Source organism: Trematomus bernacchii, unplaced genomic scaffold, assembly GCF_902827165.1.
Source record: "Trematomus bernacchii unplaced genomic scaffold, fTreBer1.1, whole genome shotgun sequence".
Classification (NCBI taxonomy): Eukaryota; Metazoa; Chordata; class Actinopteri; order Perciformes; family Nototheniidae; genus Trematomus; species Trematomus bernacchii.
Window position 1 is genome coordinate 9,986,375 of NW_022987564.1, and position 20,338 is coordinate 10,006,712.

The following is a 20,338-nucleotide window of genomic DNA, read 5'->3' on the forward strand; positions in this document are numbered from 1 at the left end:
TGTCCTTTGGTGCTTTAAAATGGTTAAGAGATTACTAAAATGAAATTATTTAGTTAAGAATATAACATTTTATAATTATTTTTTAATGTTTTTAACTATGTGTCATCATCGCAAAACTTCTTCCCTTTGCTTTCCACTTTTTTTCTCCAAACCGTACGCGTTTTATCTATTTGACTAATACTGACAGAATCCCTAAAAAGACAATTCTCATGACTATTTTATCTCCTTGAAAAAATGTGAACCGTCAGCACTATTGGGAGATCCAGCAGTCTGAAAATCCCTCATCCTTAGCTAATCAAAATGTCCATTTCCTATGATTTGGGCGTTCTTGATGGAGGATAGCCTATGCTTTTATCCCAGGTAGAGGTTTAATTTGAAGCGAGGCAGGGAAATTAAAAAGCCAACCTATGTCTACCTGTCAATCAATCGTTCCTTCATACGGGAAGCTCTCCCGCTCAGGCACTGACAAGAGAGAGCCTGTTTGATCGGGGCTTTTCAAAGAGGAAGAATCCTGGATGGCCATCAGAAACCATTTGCTTCTCAACGCGACATTCAAGTGCTTTCCTGACAGCACACAATCATACACGGGTTAATGGAGTATCTATCATATTAATCTTTTTACTATTACAACTCATTTTGACTACATATTTGATTCTTTTATTCAATCAAAACGCGTTAAATAACTTTCAGTTGGTGCTCAAAAGCAGACAGTTGAGTTTTAAGTCCTCACACTTGACGTGCGACGAATGAAGTGTTGTTCCAACATTTCTACTGTGAAATAATCCATTATAAACTATAGTGAGCTTGTTTGAAATAAGGTGGATTATCTTATATATTTTTGTAAAAATGGCGTTCTTTACTGATCCTGTGCTGTGATATAAAACATGACATGTAAACCTGAACAAAGACTGTGTTGTCCTCATGTTTCCGGAGGTCATTTTTGCATTTTAAATAATAATTTCTAGTATTATTATGAATAGATGTATTAGACATCATTTGATAATCATATTTGAATTACGTTGGAAAATATTTTACAGCTTATTTCTTGTTGGTGGTGTTTCGCGAAGTGGTTAAAATAATAATGAATAAATGATGGTCTCCAATAATCATAATTTATGAGGTGAAATCATCTCTGTAAAAAGGAAGTCTATGGATCTATAAAACAAATCGTCCTTATGCCCCCCCAAAGAATACATCATCCGATCGGAGGAAAAGAAACAAAAAAAGGAAATCAGCCTTTTTTGAAATGTTCCTCTCTCCCTAAGTGTCACACTGATGTAAAGTCTGAGCAGAGAATACATCCTTTGAGATCACTGGCACACAACTGGCTCAGAAGTGGAATTGCTGTAATCGCAACCCTCATAAAACATGCATAAAAGAGTATTTAAGAGTCAGCCTACGTCAGTATCATAAAGAGTGGAAGCACCGAGAAATATTACCGAGGCCAAGTGAGTGCATCGCATCTATAACCAAGGAGAGGATGAGCAATCATTTGGGAAAAGAATGACTCTATAACCAAAATATGATACAAAAATATCTGCACATGTTAAATGAAGTCGTAGCTTAAAGAAGTTTGTATTGGTGGAGGAGAGCAGACACAATTCATGCACATACTGTCATTTCTTTTCACATATGGAAACTAAAAGTCGGAATTAACTCAAACATATCTGCAAAAAATAGACACAACTACATATGAACTAAATATGGTTTACATTACATTTGGAAATGGTGTATGATTGCCCACATGTTGTGCACAAGTCAGTTTGTATAATTATTCTGAATGTTCCTTGCTGTCTATAACATGAACAAACAAAGAGACATCGTTCACCTTAATCCGTGTCATGTTATCGCAAACCATACAACAGTCTATATAAAATATATGGTGCAAACAGCATCCCAGGGGGGGGTTTGAGTGACAATGGAAAAGACTAGAGCTAGCAGCACATCTGAATCTTTGCATGCGATGTCCCTTCAACACACAATAGATATCATTTGTCTACAATGCTCGACACAAACAAGTAAGCAGGAAAAGTTTTCTATAAGCTTTTTTGCTATGATCCATCCGCCATTAAATTACATTTAAAAGTAGCTTCCACCACACAGAGTACCTGCCTGTTTATTTGTCTCCCTTTTTTAATGTACATAATCTGTAGGTTGCACAAACAGGCATAATACAAAAGCAGCATTCATTATTAATGTGTTTGCATTAAAAATTCAACAGTTCAACAAATTATTTTTCAGAACAACAAACAAGAATGTATTGTGTGTGAAGCCCTGCATGGGAAGAATAACAATGTTTAATACAGTCAATTTCTTTGCTTTTAAACCACACCCGGTAGCGCTGCATTTACTTATAGATAAAAAATACATATTTGAATTTTAAACAATGTCAACATTTTGCCACTCAGGTATCCACAAGTAACATTTACACTTTGAAAATCAGAGCTTGATTGAAAGGGGTTGCTCTTCTACATTTCCCAATGCCATTCATTAACGATGTCCTCCATTTTGATCTCGTGGCTTTATACTGCGCAGTGACCACGCCTCTTAAAGACAGGAGCTGGTACAGATGACGCTCCATTTTGAAACCATAACAATATTATTCCACTTAAGTCAATGTAATTGCTCGGACATCTAAATGAGATTTAAATAAATGCAGACGGATTAACGAGGACGCTAATCACATGATGAGGGGGTTTTGTCTTTTACATCAATGTTACATATCTCCTGCTGCATGGCAACCGTACTTCACAACAGTGGCACTCCCCTACCAGCTGCGATCTACTACACAATGCCCTGGGCAACGTAAATGTTAATTGGGCTTCTAATATGCAATTTTGCTAGCCACAATCTGTAGAAATCACTTAACGTCAATGGAATAAACCAAGCAGACGTCCTAACCTCCAAGCCTCAACTTTCCTTCATACTTATATAATATATTATAATATAATAGTGGCAGCTCCTTGAGGTCATTGACTTTCACTCATGTGGAATGAATTAATAAAAAAACAGACAGAATCTTTAGCACATCTGAAATAAAGTTAATGATGTAATTTATGATGTGGCATTCTAGTACATTTGAAGATGAATAAAAAGCAGCGATTGATTTTGTTCTTATTAAAAAAAAAGAGAAGCTTTAAACATAATGTAAGAGAGACAACCCTCATAATAACAAATACTTGAACCATACATACCGAATTATTTAAGCACACAAATGGGATTGACTGTCCTAGATCATTTTAGATTTGTACAATTCCTTCAGTGGCATTAATGGTACAGTCCATAATGATTATTTATTAGTTTAAAAGGGAAATTCATGCACACAGTAACCGGTCGTGTTGTAATTGTACAAAGTTAAGATGGCTGTAGCCCTGCAATATATTCAGACAGACATGCATTATTTTGACAGTAATGCACTAAAATGGCCTATCAACAGCAACAACTGTTCATCTCCCTCAGACAACCTATGTTGCTTATTGCTGTACATTAAGACCTTAAAACGCTGCCAGAACCCCATTAATACATCTCATTGCATAAAATTTCCATTTGATTTGTATTCAGAATTTTAGATGACCAGTAGAGCACCAGAAACCCTCATTATTTCATATTCAATCAATCACTCATCGGCGAGCGCCTGTGTTATGCCAGTTTTGGCAGTGTGTGGTTTCATCTTGATTATGGAGATTGGCATTAAAATCAGGAGAACAGCGCTGCCTCCTCGCGCATGGCTGTTCTTGAACATGTCACAATTTCATTACTATTGACAAGCTGCATTATAATGTACTTATGTGTCCTCTTGTCTTTATCGGGTTGGACTCAACTGCTAGAAGCATTGTGAGCCCTGCAGGAAATACACTTTACTTTGACTGCTATCTTCATTGTCCTGACTACAATTACATTTACAAATACAAAAATAGCTTAACAAATGTTTATATCAAGTTTCAAGGCTTTTATTGTCATGTGTGCATAGCTATGGTGTAGTTATGACAATGAAAATCTTATAATCTTATAATATAATATAATATGTTTTGAGGGTTTAAGATTTATAAGGAAAATAATTTAAATCAAATAATTTAAAGGTCCCATGTCATGCTTTTCCGGTTATTACTTGTCCCCTTGTGTGTTATGAATGTTTTTATGCATGTAAACGGTCAAAAACACAGTCTAACACTCTAACACAGTCTTATCTATGCTGCCCCAAAACGCCTCGTTGGAGATTTCTCATTTTCCATTGTTTACGTCCTGGGTACTGTGACGTGGGGATACCCAGAGGCCACACCCTCTGCCAGCATTTCACGAAACAAAGCTTCCCAAACCTTTCAGCGATTCATGCCGGATATGTACAGCGTAGGGCACTGAAGAACGATGCTGTTCCTACTTTGTTTGGACCAGCGGGAGATTCGGGTACACAACCTGTAAGTATTCATTGTTGTTTGTGTATTTATGATGTTTAAAACAAACAAGGTATCTACCACGACTGTTTAAATGGGTAAACGTTTTTTCGGGCTGCTAAGTTGGGATCGCGGAGAAATGCTCTCCGCAGACCCATGCTCACAGCGTTATAAACCTTTTTCTTACTCAATATCAAGCCACACTTATTGTTTTTACTTCGGCTGTGAGTGTTTGTGCGTGCTCAGGATGAGTTTCGCTTGTTCTCGCCGACACGGAAGCCTGTCTGCTCCTTGCAGCAGCTCACAGCAGCTGCGAGCAGCAACAAGCCTCAACGTCCCGACCAATCAGAGCACACTGGGCTCACAGGGAGGGGGGGGGGGGGGAGCTCCAACAAGCCGTTTAGGACAGAGAGTGAATACACATACTATACAGAGATGCTGTATGAGAAACCAATGTGAGTTTGGAAAATTGCACAGTATAAATCTATTTTAGTATACCTCAACAATGGAATTATGATCAGTAGAAATGGCCATGACATGGGACCTTTAAAGTTTAATTTGATTGAACTCTAGAATGTTAATGTAAAAAAATGCAAAAGGACCCTTGCTTTCAGACAAAGGCACACCTGTAGACTTTCAAGTCACATTCACAGAATTGTGGGAATGATATTTCTTTCTGGGTCAGAGAAGGTCAGCTTTTTTCATGTGTTTTTATAGAATAAAAAATATCATTACTGTATATTCTGCATGATTTGCTGATTAATGTTAGAAGATTAGCTTCTTGCTAAATACTGTAGCACTCTATAGGCTGAAGGGGATAGTAATGACAAAAGCTCAGAGTTGTGAAGTGGGAGGGATATTTTAAGCACAACCTGTGGCAGAAGAAAAGGCCAATTCTTTCCTCCATTAACAGCATTAGATATGACTGATGGAGCACGTCCTTGGCTTGGGTAGGCATGAAAATGTCCTTATGACTGTGTGCATTACAACGTAATACAAGGGGGTAACTACAACTCCCAGGGTGAATTTTAAGACAAACTGAGTGAAAGCTTAAGATAACGTTTTTTCCGTGTCTTCAAAAACGTACAAATCAGTGTTAAAAAAAACAAAGCGTTATGATGTGGCAAGCCAATGGTAATGGTTTACTTAGGTTTATGGAAAGCTCAAGGTTCATCATTATCATGTAGACAATAATAAACTGTGATGAATGTGGTCATGCAACAACAATGACGGTTGTGATAAGAAACAAACAACCATTGCCCATATTTATTTATGGTAGTATTTTCAGCTCAAGATGAAACAAATAAATAATTGGTCCCCATTTAATATATAACCAATATGAGGGGTGGCACAATGGATACCATAAACAAAATAAAAGGAGAAATCATAATATTGAAAAAGGCTCCCAAAAAAGAAAGTCTTACCACTACGTAAATCAATCCACTGCCCATTCTAAAATAGGGGGGGGGGATTTGTTTTGAATTATTTCAAGAAAAAAAACAGGGTATGTTTATCTGGGTCTTGAAAGATCACAATGTTAACCTGGTGTGAACTAGCCTCCTCTTCTCACTGCTAGATTCCACCACACACAGCTGGATTAGCACCAGGACATCCATTGGAACAAAGTGGCTGGTGAACTTAGAGAAATAAATTGTCATGAGCACATTATGTGTTCACTCAGGTGTCTGGGACAGCACTTTTATCACCGCAGCAAAAGTGCTGCTGTCACACAACAGGAATCTTGAGGCGGTGGGGGAGGGGGGGGGATGGGCTGTCTGTCGTAGTGGCTGCAAACTTTTTCAATTTCACTGTCAATTTCCTGGGTAATTACTGGTGCTTTTGATGGACTTTTTATGACACCAGCTCCCCTCCTGCGAGACGCTGTACGTGCTTAGCTGCGAGAGGATGGGGCAGCAGTTCCCACTTTTTACACCAATTCCCACCTCCCATAAGTGGACCCTGTCATCACGGGTGACCCCTGTGGCGTTCTCTCAACAGAATGAGTCTGGCCAGTGAGGCCAGCTGTACTTTGTCTGCACCACTAGCCTGAAGATGGGTCGACTGGACCATGACCTCTTTGTGTTTCTGTTTGGACGTAGGGGCTAAGTTTGGGGAAAAACACAGCAGTAAAGTTCCACATGAATATCCCAGTGTCCTAAACTGTCAGGCTGAAGAAAAAGTATGTTGATGTTATCTATGATGTATAAATAACAGATAAAAAGGAGCACTTAAACATCTATTTCCTCTTAATCTTTCTAGATCAGCGGGCTTGACAAATCAGCCAACAAGAAAGGGGCCAGTGTTCGGGGCTTATTGGACGGCACTGTCTGGATGGCACTCTGTCTAAAGAGATCAGAACACCAAGCACATCTCCCGCGAGATCGATGGGCCGACAAACAGATGAGCCCACAGGCCGGGGGTCACAGATCATTAAAAGCCATCTATCAACGGCTTTCAAGGCCCTCTAATTCCCCCCAAATCGAATATTTCCATGTAAATATGTCAAAACAGGAATGAAATTAGCGTGGTAGTTTATTGACTGTGATAAAATCTGAAAAGCACCACTGCACATAATTACATACTTGTCAGAGCCATAAAAATTAGCTTTATTATCAATGGAATGGTTTTGTACAACTTCATTTAGGACCGATGTCTTCCAGATGGGGCTGCTCTCTGCACTTGAGCAGTTTTTATGCAGCCCCCCCCCCCCTCAAAGACACACACACCATCACGTCGTCTTTTTCATCCTTTTATTCCCGTGCTGAGAGGAAGAGAAAAAAGGAGTAGAAGAGCAGCTGATGTGCTGATTTGAAGGCCACATCAGCTGTGAAGTTTTTGATCTCATTAATGATACTGGCCTCCGTTTGTGAACCTAATCGCACGCAAATCAAAAAGTTGGTGATGTTCAAGATGCTGGGGGCAAAAGGGCAGCGTTAGAAGATATTACAACATATTCTCTCATCTGCTCACCATTGAACGACGTGTAAAAAAACTGCACTAGTCTTAGTATCCAAGCAGCTGGTGCGTTTCACTTCCCGTCTGCCCCCCCCACCCCACCCCACTGCTGCTGAGCGTGGCAGTCTGCTGCACGAACAGTTTTACACCCATCTTTTATTTAGCCTTTCATTATTATTTGTTGCTATTGTTCCATCCATTCCTAACCCCATTATCATATCAATTATCATCTCACTCACACATCCTGATTTCCACTCATATCACATTTACATCAAGTCGATAATGCATCCCTGTTGCTGCATTATTTAGTTAACAACTTGAACTAGAAGGGGTTGATTCATATTTAAAACAGACACCTACTCTTAATGGCAGTTTCTGCTTAATCCTTTAGGAGAGTAGACTTGCCGTGATTCCGTCTCTCTCTTGACATGCACATTCCTCTCACTACTTTCAAGAAAAACCGTTATTGAAAAAACAGAGGATAAACTGATAAAAGTCAGTGGCACACCTTTCAGTCAAGCTCATCTTTACGCAAAGCAGTTGAACAAATGTATTTGCCTTAAATGTTTAGACATAAGGTTTGCCGAAACTTAACTTAAATGAGATACTGTCACTTTAATTTGTGCGTCGGAAAATAAAACTGGCCAACCCATCACATCTAACATGCTCCAGGTTTGACCTTTTGAAGGCAATATTAAAAAGAAATCTCAAGACATTAATGTACGCATAAGCCCTCTTGAGTAACAACGTCATATGTCTAATAAAGTTTAAAGTATATATTTATCCTCTAAGAAAATGATTAAAACTTTAAATGTTAGAGAACACATTGCCCCTAAAAATCGTATGGCTTTTCTGAGATGTTGTCAACAACCACTAAAATATTCACGATAATCTATTTTAAAATAGTACATCTGGAGGACACAGAGGCCATACAGATGGACATCATCTTCTAACATCTCCTACTGTGCACGTTCACAGTCCCCATAGTGTGCCCTTTTGTATCTTTTGACACTTAATGTTCGCCGATGTTTTCACAAATTAGACTTCCGTAGCAAGAAACTGAGCTCACATGATTTCCCAAGTTTTCGTATATTTCCGTGTATTAGATCAATAAAGCTGCCCTTATCTGAGCACCTAAAAAACAAACATTATACATACAATTATATAATGTATAATTTTGACAAATATGATCTGTCATCCTTGATCTTTGATCACATCTACCATTGAGCTTTCAATGTAAAATACAATGTTAGAGCATGCTGCTATTCATCAGAGGCTAGCATGAGGAGCGTCCACACACTTTCCACAGGCGTTTAATAAATGATGGAATTAGAGCTTCCTGGTTTTGGAAATCAATCTTGAAAGTCATTTGCTTAATCTCCTCTGGAGCGTGGACACGCCTCCAACGCATACTGATTAGATAAAAAACAGAAAACACACCCACGGTGTTTTTGTTTTGCAGACAGTGTACAGTAGAACAAGCTAGTTCTGTAGGAGACTGACATGTTGACATGATGCGAGGGAGCCAAGTGAAAATGTTTAGACCATCACTGCCTCTCACCCTGAAGAGAGCCTCTTTGACAAATGGCTCCTTTCGCACAGAGAGTTTCTTTGATGGAGGGATCTCATTACTCTGGACAAAGCATGCAAACAACAGCATCCCAGAGATAGTGATTATATAACGTAAATGCGCCTCCCATGTTGCCTACTGGCCATTCAAAAAGCTCTTCAATAGCTTAACCCATTCCTAATGAATGTATTAATGATCTTTCTGCTCTTGAGAGTCACTTTCAGGGTTGTTTGTGGGCACCAGAGTCTTAAAATGAGCTCTTCTTTCTAAAGTACTTTCTCTTAATGCTTCCCCAGTGTGCTGTGATACCGGCTTTAAAACCTCTGAAATGGCTACAAGTAATGTACCAGAAATACCACACAGACTATGACATTTTAGGGTCAGGTTACAAGTCAGAGGACCAATTGTTCAAAGATAAGCTGTCTGAGATTTATGATCAACCAGTGTAAAATATTTAGTTATCAAATAGCTCCTGTCAAATATCTAAAATACACAATCTAGGCTACGTTCATCAAATAATTGACACTACCTGATTAGCTAGGAAAAAACAGACTTTAAAAATTGAATTTCTTAAAAATGAACACACACTGTAGTTGCAGTTTGTATTGCATCGCCCTGTTTGCGTAACATAAAGTCAATGGAAATGTTGTTGGACAGTTTGTGGAAAAAATTATCATCACAGAACAATATTTTTGTATTTTGGCTTATGATGTTTGCAGTCATATCATTATTTGAACCCGCCATGATTGAAACACCTTGATCACTGACTAAGGAGCCTGTGAGACTGATTTGCATTCCCATTGGGAAAACTGACTATATTAAATCTACAACAGTGTTTAAATGGGAACTACAGAACTGGGTCTCCTGATTAAAGAAATGTATGGCATCCCATCCAACATGTACAATAAATGACTGTCTCAGTGATATACAAATGATGTAGTCTGATACAGCTGATGCTAAAATAAAGAACAATATGCATGTCACTCTTCTGAGAAAGACAGTGTTTGACTCACCTGCTAACAAACCATTCCTCTCCCCTCTGGAAAACAACAATATCTAACTGAAGCACTAAGTTATATTTCTCTCTTGTAAATGTTTTAAAACAGTAAGAGAAGCGATCATTTGTCAGCATGCAGGAGGAATGAACTCTTACGGGCCGTCTCCACGGCAGCGTTAAAAAAATCTTGGAGGTGGGCGTATCTGAGGCTTGGGGATTTTTTTGCGATCAACCAATCACATGAATCTCCCGCCCGCGACATATGAAGCCAAAAAGCCCGAAGTAAACTGGATATAACTCCCCAAAACAGGCGAAAACATACCACTGTCTCTGCCACCTCCCTCCATGCCTGGCTCCTCCGGTTTATATCCCGGTAGGTCTGGTCATAAAGCACCGGGTGATTGATTCGCTACCGCTAATTTCTCCTCCATTTTTTGGAATATGAGGAAATGACCTGCGGTCTGTCTCTCCCAGCATACACGCCGTTTGATTGGCTAGAGCTTGAACTGTCAGATTTGCGTACACGGGATTTGATTGGCTGACGCTTCCTCCTCAGCTTCAAAAGTTGAACATTGTTCAACTTTGGATCTTGAAAATCCTGAGAATCTCCGCTCGCCTGCCCACAATGCATTTCGGCGAAAGCGAAAAAAAGTGACGTCACCCCATTCAAAGTGAATGGGCAGAAGCGTTTCAAGATTTTTTAACGCTGCCGTGGAGACGGCCCGTTACTCTCATTTGTTTGGAAGGTTTCTTCCATTTGTTTGTCTCTTTACATCTGTGACTGAGTGCTGAAGCAAACATCTATCCACTGCGCTATCTTTCCAAAGTCACCCTCTATTTCAGATGACCATTTTTTCCCAAGATCCTCCTTGTCCCACTTGTCTAATTACCATAGAAGTCTTTTTTCTAACACCTCCTCCATCTTTCCCGAAGGAGACCACATGCAACTATAATTGCCTCCCTCATTAGTTATGTTTTCACAAGACGGGATAGGGGGCAATTAATTTTATCACTTAATTTTGTCACCAATATTTCCACTGCCTCAGTATTGATGTGTCCACCCCTGCCAGGCCCATTTTTCAGGAAAATTAATTGACAAAGCTGTAAAATGTATCAACATATCACCAGATTAGGCGACAAATTGATGCAATGAGGGAATCAATTGTGTTTCTGTCATGGGGGTGCAACAGCACAACCCACAACAGAGCCGGACAAGCTACACCACTGTGAGAGTGACTTCTGTGGCAGGTGCAGTGATTTATGTTTTTATTCAGACAGGGGGCATAAATCAGAATGAGTTACAAGTGCGGTGCTACCTCCCCTCGAGAGTCACACAACCGCCTGCATGAAGCACACGCAACACACACACACACACACACACAGTTCTTATACAGTCACACACACAAGCATACACACTAAAGTGTGGACAAAGATATAATCACAGACATCTCCACAAAAAATCAATACGATAAGAATAAGGCAAAGAATACTGAATAGATCAACAATAACAAATACTACTAAGGAATGAAAGATGCGTGTTAAGCACTGTACTGTGTATAAAGACACAACTTAAATATTGTATTTCATCTTTAAAAATGTGAGCATTACAGAATTTATGTGCAAACTAATGATTATTTTAGTACTTATTTTTTGGGGTCCTTATTTTGTTGTTTATAAGAGCCATTGTTTGGTCTGTAACATGTCAGAAAATCGTGAAAATTACGCATCATCATATCCAAAAGATCGGTGTTGCTTTTTTTTTTGACCAACAGTCCAAAATGTAAAGTTGTCCTCATAAAAGCCAGAAAATAGCAGAAATGTTAATGTTTTGGACGCTGTATCTAAAGGATGTTCTTTTTGTTCTTCAATGTTTCTCTTTTTTTTGCTTGAAAAAAAGACACATCAACTATATGTCACTAAACAAGAGAACTACTAATAAAAACATGGGGTTTTTATCTGAAATGCAGACATTGTCTACATTGTCCTGGGTTAGATTACAGTTGAAGGCCTTTGCTACATGTTGCTCGTACATATACTGCCCATTAAATTAGCAAAAATAAGCAAGATAGTAAGAAAAAGACAGTTACAGGAAGAAACACGTATTTTTTTGCTACAGACAACAAGAAAGGGAATTGATGAACACCATCTGGACTCTCAGGTTGTATGGCCTTCAGTCACCTCACCTGAGGGTCAATATGCTCCTCAGAACAGCAACATAACCAGTTTAGTTTATTCTGACTTCTACAGGAAATGAAAACCTAGCTGAATAGTTTGAATAGCAACAAGTCGACTGCGTGACCCTGTCAGAACTCTAACACATGACCCCGGTTGTCTGCATTACATCTGCTCAGCATAGACGCAGCGCTGACAGTCGCTCCATCAAAAGCATTCTGTCGACCCCCGTGCAATACTTCAACGCATGAGGAGAACAAATTGAGGACAAAATGGCCACAGCGCATCATCTACTGCTCTGTCCTCTCAAGAGGGCAAACATTTTATCCTCAGCAGAGGTTAGATAAATAAAAAAAACAGTATAACACAGCGTCTAGAGAGGCAAGCAGGAGAATTGCTTGGGCGCCGAGACTGTCATGTCTGTATAAACAGGCATTGATTTTCCTGTCCAGCCATGGCACCTCAGCCATTTATTCTCAGCTTTGTGGTTGGGGCCCGGCGGGGCTGGAGAAATTCTGTTACAGTCCAGTTGGGCCCTTGAGGCCTGTGTGTGAGAATAGATTTCACCTGTAAACGAGGAAAGGGACCGGAGCCACTTAACAAGGGCAGGCTGTGTCACCAGAGGGCAGGACGGGTGAAGTCACACTGGATGGATAATGACACATACTGTGGAAAGAGAGGGAGAGACGCAGACAGACGGAGCAAGAGGAAATGGAGAAGTGATTGATACTGCAGGAAAAGGGGTTTGGTGTAGAAGGAAATAAGAAAAATAAGAAATAAAGGAGAAAGGACACAAAGTAAAGAAAGATTATGAGTTATTACCACACCAACATACAGTTGTATCACTGTTTCACTAGACTTAAATAAAGCTATGTCAAAACAAATGTCCATTTCTCAACATGGCAGGGAGAAAAGTTGGACACTTTATCCGAATGATTGTTTTAGTCTGCAATTTCTCCTTTAACATAACTGCTCAAACCCTCAGTGGTTTTCTGAAAAAGAGCATAAACAGTGTGAACTCAGCCTGTCTTTCAACAAATAAAACAATTTCTTAGTAATTTTAAGTTACAAGGCCACTCAATTCTGTTTGATCATCACCTTATAAAAAGTGTCTAGATGGGAATCATCTTTGTATGGTATGGAAATGATCTAACATGACCAACAATGGTTTTAAGTTTGGTTAAACCTAAACCAAGTAAGCTCCCAGTCCAGATATCCCTCACATTTGATTCACTTCTTTCTCACTCCATGGCCCCAGATTTTCTATTTGTTGCCCTAATCCTTTCTGGGTCAAGTGTCATCACATCACAACAACTTGTGCAAAAGTACAGAAGAGACATTGATATGTGAAATTGGTGGAGTTCCTCTTTCCCTGTGGCCTATTCTAAGAACGATGATTACAGCTCATGCTGACAACATGTGATGAGCATTAAAACTGCTGCATGCAATGAAGTCCTTGTTATGGAGGCAGCTATGTCATATCATGTGTCAAGAGGGCAATACGACAAAGGCAAGCCACTAGTGAGCTCCAAATTAAAAAAGTACATATATCAAGAGCTTAGTACACAAGGGCTACGGCCTATCAGGAACTGTGTGACATTAATGCTTGATCAGATTCACTTTGGAAATTCAAAGCATTTTCTATCCTCTGACAGCATATTTTAGAAACCAAAATCTAGAGAATAACACAATATTAGAAGCCAAGCCTGTAGATTCACAAAGATGTTGAACAAGGATATGAATTTCAGTTTACACATGAACATTGTGTGATGTATTTTCTTACAAAGCTGGGACACCTGCATGTATTGTTTGTTTTCTGCTTTTGGGAACATACAGTGCATTGGGGGGGGATTATGGTACCATTTGTTCAGGTAATGCAGAGGCCAAAGACATGAGTACAGTGAACTCGTCTGAACCAGGCAGCGGGAGAGGTCAAGAAGCTTCTGATAACATCATGTTGGTAAGAACAAACTGTCAATTCTGTAGCTGTAAATGTTAAATGAAGGCAAGAGTAAAAGCAATATTCTGTATGCTTTGTTTGAGAGGGCATCTGTAACACTCTTGGCCTCTGACTCATATTTGCAGGTCGCAGTATATTTTCATTTAGGATTTAAGCTTGTTAAGATGCTATTGACGAGAGGGAATTGATTTTGTTGCTCCTCTCTCCTTTCACCGTCGTCCGATTGATTAACTTGTTTTGATGTTGGACAGCTTTGTACACAGCGCTGCCTCCACTGCTGCTGCAGGTTCAGGTTTGAACAGTAAGATACAGGAAGGACTTAAACACCACATCTAATGCGAGTCTACACCATGGTTCGTTCCTATGAAGGGCTGTCAAATCACCAACATTTGATAATGATTTTATTTAAAAAAAAAGAAATACCTTTATACAAATACATGAATCCAAAGCATTATTAATAATACATTAGCCTCACTGTGGCTTCTACATGATTACAAATTAAACATGATAAATATATGAGTGGAACAATAATTATTATTCTAAAAGCTTAGTATTAAAAAGGTAAGTTTAATATTCAAATCAATGTATACTTATGTAGTAAAGGTCCCTGATCATACACTCTTTCAGCTAAGGGGTCATTGGCCTGAAATACATACAAAGACATTCTTTATGCTACATAGTTAGCATAGAGAACATTTATATTTTGTAAACGCCTTCATAATTCTTTCAAATCCCAATTGAGTTACTTAGTTTGTGAGTTTCTCACATACTGTAGTGAACTTGACATATCTCATTGACATATCTAATACATATTCAATATATGTTTGTTCCAAAACTTAACTTAAGCTACAGTAAATAATCAAAACCATGATTGTGTTATAACTTTCCTCAAACTTACGCCAAACGTTATCATCTGACGGTAACTTTTGGATCTTCTTCAGTAGAATTCAAACACTGTAACGCTCTGAAGCTTTGCCACACACCATGAGTTTATGCAGATGGAGCCATTGGCACGCTTTAAGAGCCGATATGAAAAATAAAATACCTAAGGTTAAATCTAAAGTTATTTCTTTTACTTTCATAAGGCAATATGTTGGAAACAGTTCACAGAAAAAGCCATCTTTAACATCAGGGGAACCTGTAATTGAGACGAATTAGAGACAAATAGTGAGTTTCGGCACACACACACACACACACACACACACACACACACACTGAGCAGAACGTGAGCTGCTCTGTGAAGTTTCAGCGCAGAGTGACAGTAATGATAGTGTGTGAAGGTTAACTCCTTGAGAAACTGCAGCTCTCCCGCTGAATGGGAAGGAGTGGGGCAGGTTTGAAAAGTACTTATTAGTCAAACTGGGTAACAACGGCGCCGCCCGCATGCTATAATCAAATCTCTCTATATACCTAGTTGCATACAGCATCTGAGGAGCCCTGCAACCTTGACAGGAGGGGTATTTTTACTGATACTTTCCTGCCTTTTGTCTTCCGCACTTAGTGAAGATGGCGCCATCAACAAATGGAGATAAATACAACGAATTGTGGAGAGGAAGGGGGGGTTTTTGGGAGGTGGGAGGGATGCGATTATGAACATACGCTGCTCTTGTTTTCCCCTCTCTGCCCTCGAGTTAACCATCCAATTGTTTGTGGAATACATAGAGTGCCATGCAGTTTTAATGACCCCCAGCATGCGCCCATTTCCTGAATCACTTCTCCTCAGTTTGTTTTTTTAAGTCTTTTTCTTTCCCTCCTTGTCTCCTCTGTGATCAATACGTGGTGTCTTGGAATGAAGCAACGGGCTTTAATATGATTTTACAAGATCAGATAGCTCCCTTTGATCCCCCGCCGCGATTCGTCTGATCTCCTATATCCGACAGGCTCCAGTGTTCATATGCATATTATGTCGAGGAACAGGAAGGAAAAATATGTGAGAGGGAAAACAACACTGTCCCTGTTCGAGGAAGTGTTTGCTAACCAGTATTAATATCAAAACCTGCACTTCTTAGTGTTGTTGGTGTTTTGTTTGAGCTGCCTGTGAGAAGTGCACAACAAGCAAATTAGCACTCACAGCTTTGTCCTTAATTGCACATATGAGAAAAACGGTGGCTTAGGGAGCGTTGTATGTAAATAAGGTTTCATTTTGTTTTGTTTGGTGTTTCATCATAAAAAGGTACTGCCCTTATTGAATAATATATGAGTATAATAGCAAATTTCACATTAAAACCTTAACAACACCCATGCTTTACGTGCAATTTTTTAAATGTATAAAACAAAGATCAATGACTCAATAAGCAGAACTTGATTACATGCAAACACTTGACAAACAGCATTGGTTTTTTTGTATGGGTTCAGGAAACATTGTTTTTTTTTTTTGGACAAATAAATGTACGTAAAACTACTTGAAACAATCGTAAATCTCATGTAAATTCAAAACCTAGAAGTTATTGTTATCGTGCCAGGGCATTTGGTGAAAACTGTAATAGTTCAGGGATTTTAAAAGTAGAAAGAAATAAGAGGATAAAAAGAGGTTGGGACCTGTTAAACTGTATCGACCATAATACCAGCTTCATGTAAGAAGACTTATGGAGTTATTATCTCCCCCTAGAACAGCTTTGCCAGATCAGAGGCTAAACACACTGGTGCTTATTTGAGTCCAGCTTTCTGAAAAGATGTTCCAAAAGATGTGGATTATAGTCAACAGAGGCCTGCAGCTGCTAAGTGTCTGTGATCTTCTATCATGATCAGTACAGTTACTAAAACCTCTGCAGAAGGACAGAATGAAAAGTTGTTATTCTCTTTGTCTTTGCTGTTGTTTATATCTTTTTTACGTATAGATTGAAACACATTGTTGCCTTGTTTTATGAAGCCAAATGTGTGTGCTGTCCACTTTGGTTCTTTGCCCACTCAAAATATGACTCATATCCGGCGTAGATGTACCCATTAGTACATCTGTGTATGCTCAAACATATCCATTTACAAGAAGATACTGCTTTCTTTAAAAATCGTGGTATAATTATTCTATAAATCATTTTCGATGTGAAGGAAGTGATTGCTTTTCTCCTGCCAGTGTCTTGAAATGCAATCATTGCATGATGCATTTTCTCTGTGTCCATCCTCAAGTTCACATGTTGGACCCTGGGAAATGGTGTAATTGTCTGCTGTGTCTCAGGCTGCTAGAGGTAATGAGCAAGTGATAGCATCACAGTCTGCGAGACGGGATGAAAGAAACAGCACAATAAAGAGAGGAGAGGCCAAAGCAGTAAATATCCCTGGGCCACACAGTGCAGATACTAATTGCGTTCCCAAACTCGGGCGCAGTAAATAATGAAATTTTAATTTCTGCTCTTGCCATTGCGTTTTCCTCATTCATGTTCGGATGAATGTTTCAAAGAAATGTACTGCGGCTGTGAGGAAAAAAATGAAACCGGAGGGTGAGGGGAGGAGAGAGTGGGTAAGAGAGAGAAAAGACAGAAAGCAGGCAGAAGATGGAATATTTGTTCATCTCCACGACTAATTGGCTGAAAGGTTTTAAATTCAGTTAAAAAGGCAAACCAAATCAAGATACTTCAAATCTCCACAATTGTTGAAAAGTGATATCATAAACATGTAACTACAGGATTTATCGTACTAATTTACTTTTAAAAGCATTTCCTAAAAAGTACCTATGAACAATGTAGGTCCTTTCCTTATAACGAGGAACTTTCACATCAAATGATGCCCAAGAAAACTCCTATTACCAGTTTCACTACAGCTAGTTGATATGCCCTTTTTAAAGGCTAACTTCATGAGCAACAGCTTTATGTATTTAAAAAAAGTCAATTTGTTCAACATAAACACAGAAACACTATTTCTCCACCAATTATCTGCCTTTGTAAGTGCCATGGAGAGAAGACACAACTCAATGAGTTTACATATTAGAAGTCTAAGGTTTAAGTAGTTTAGTATGTCTATTTCCCTACTTGTGGCTCGATCATTTATTTTAAGTTGAACGTTTTCAGAGAAGCCAAAACACGGCTTACATTTGAAAAACATCATAGAAACTGTTCTTCAGTATTTGTATATATTCTACAACGATATATTTGAAGTTATGCATTCATTTCTCCTTGTTGTGATTTGATATCTTCTATATCTCTTTATTTCTCACAATCAAAGTTTGTCTTGCTTATGTGGTACTACTGAAACCAATTTCTGCACATAAACCAAAACTAAGCCACTATTTTTAGAGGTGGTAATGCCCATTGTCTAAGATAATTTCAAAAGTATAAGAGAAACTAAAAAAGCCTATAGCAACGGAAGTTACTTTAATTTGACAGTGTTTGGTTTCAATGATCACGTATGTTTACGTTTAAGACTAACAGGTCAGAGATCAATACTTCATTAAAGGCCCAAAATAAGACAGTAAAGGCGATTACAGCAGAAAGGGAAACCACTACATTTAAAAACAGTATGAACCAACCTCAAATTCACTCTCACTATTTCAGCTCTTTATGTTCTGATTGCTGTCACATCACACCATCGTCCATAACATTGTGTCTGTATACCGGACTGGCCATTCTTCCCTTTTGTGCTCGCAAAAAATTCAAAATGAAGAGCCATTCATCTAGATCCTCTGGCAAACAAAATCAAATAAATCAACACTTTCCCCAAATATAAAAACATTTGTGTTGTGGGCAGATAATTAATGAGCACAGCTGCACTAATTAAAAGCCATCTGAGTTCCATTAATCTTGGTTGCTGAGTCCCATCGTTTCTCACAGTGGACAGCCACGCCTTTCCTGTGCAATGCCCGTTGTCCTTGGACTCATTTTTCAGGTGATTTGGAAGAGCATTGTTGCTTTATTAGCATCATGAAGAAACATGAAAGCGCAATTAATAATGCATTCCAGGAATGGCACAAAGGAAGTGTTTTTTTCCTCTCCATTGCAGATTACAGTGTGAGGAACACAACAAAGTTTTACATGGAAAGAGGCAGTTGAAAAAAAAAATGTTCCTTGTTTTTGCCAGCATAAGACCCATTGAAACCCGTGTGTGTGTGTGTGTGTGTGTGTGTGTGTGTGTGTGTGTGTGTGTGTGTGTGTGTGTGTGTGTGTGTGTGTGTGTGTGTGTGTGTGTGTGTGTGTGTGTCCTGGGTAGAACTTTGAACATGTTATTAAAACGGGAACTACTGAACAGACCCTAACAATGCACTGTTTTGTGGACTGATGGAAGTTTTAATATTTTGGAATTTAAGAAATAATACAACAACCATTACATTTGGAAGTCAGCTAAAAACAGACCATTAAAACATTAGATTTATAAAGTAGAGGGCTCACTGTTAACCCCTTTCCTTTTTCTTCCAATAGAGCATGTAGCCATTTATTGACCTCTGCATAAAGCCTTTGTTTCTGGAGCTTTCAGTTGCATCTCATTGTCTTTTTCAGTGATACAACTCACTCAGTGAAACATAATATACACTATTTCAAGAACCTAAAATTAATTAGACAAAAAAAATACTCAAACTTCAAATATACATACATATTACCATATGAAAGATTTCCTAAACCATAAACACTAACTCCAACTAATCTGCAATTATCTTACCCTCCCTCTTAAAGAGCTCATCCCTGCTTATCTAATAAAAAACATTCATTCCCGTTTTGAGACATGCCCAGAGATGGATTGGCAATATCGTCACAGTAATAAATGTTAATCCACAACTTTACGCTGCGGTGACACCGCTCATAAATACCATCAGAAACATAAACAGCGAGTTGACTGAAGCCTCTTCTGCATGCTGAACCGTTGGCAGAGACAGAGGGGGGGAAGGAGGCATATGGTGCAATGCTGCCATAAACTGGCTTTATGAAAATGGCTGGAATGTTTATTGAATGTAACAGTACCTTAGGCGCTAACGACTCATCTCATTTTACCAAAGCTCGCTAGTAAATCTCTCCGAGCTAAATCACAAACACAGCTTCATTTTCACAGGTGTTATAAATGAGACCAAAATGCATGATTTTAGTAGGCAATAGCAAACTCAACAATAATGTGAAAAACTGATAAGAGGAAATACTAATTGTACAGTTTCAATATCTTATTCAATGACCTGCGCGCATCTTTTCTACTGTAGCCTAGCTCATGTCTAGTTAAACTGCATCGGCCTCTGCTCCTAATACTGCCTGTTCAGGGGAAGATTTAGCCGCCTGACCTGTACTACAGTTTAAAATAATGATCTTGCACTCAGTAACATATTGCTTCTGTCTGGTGTGTTATCATTTGTACTGGTTTTCTGAAGAATCAGATTAAAAATC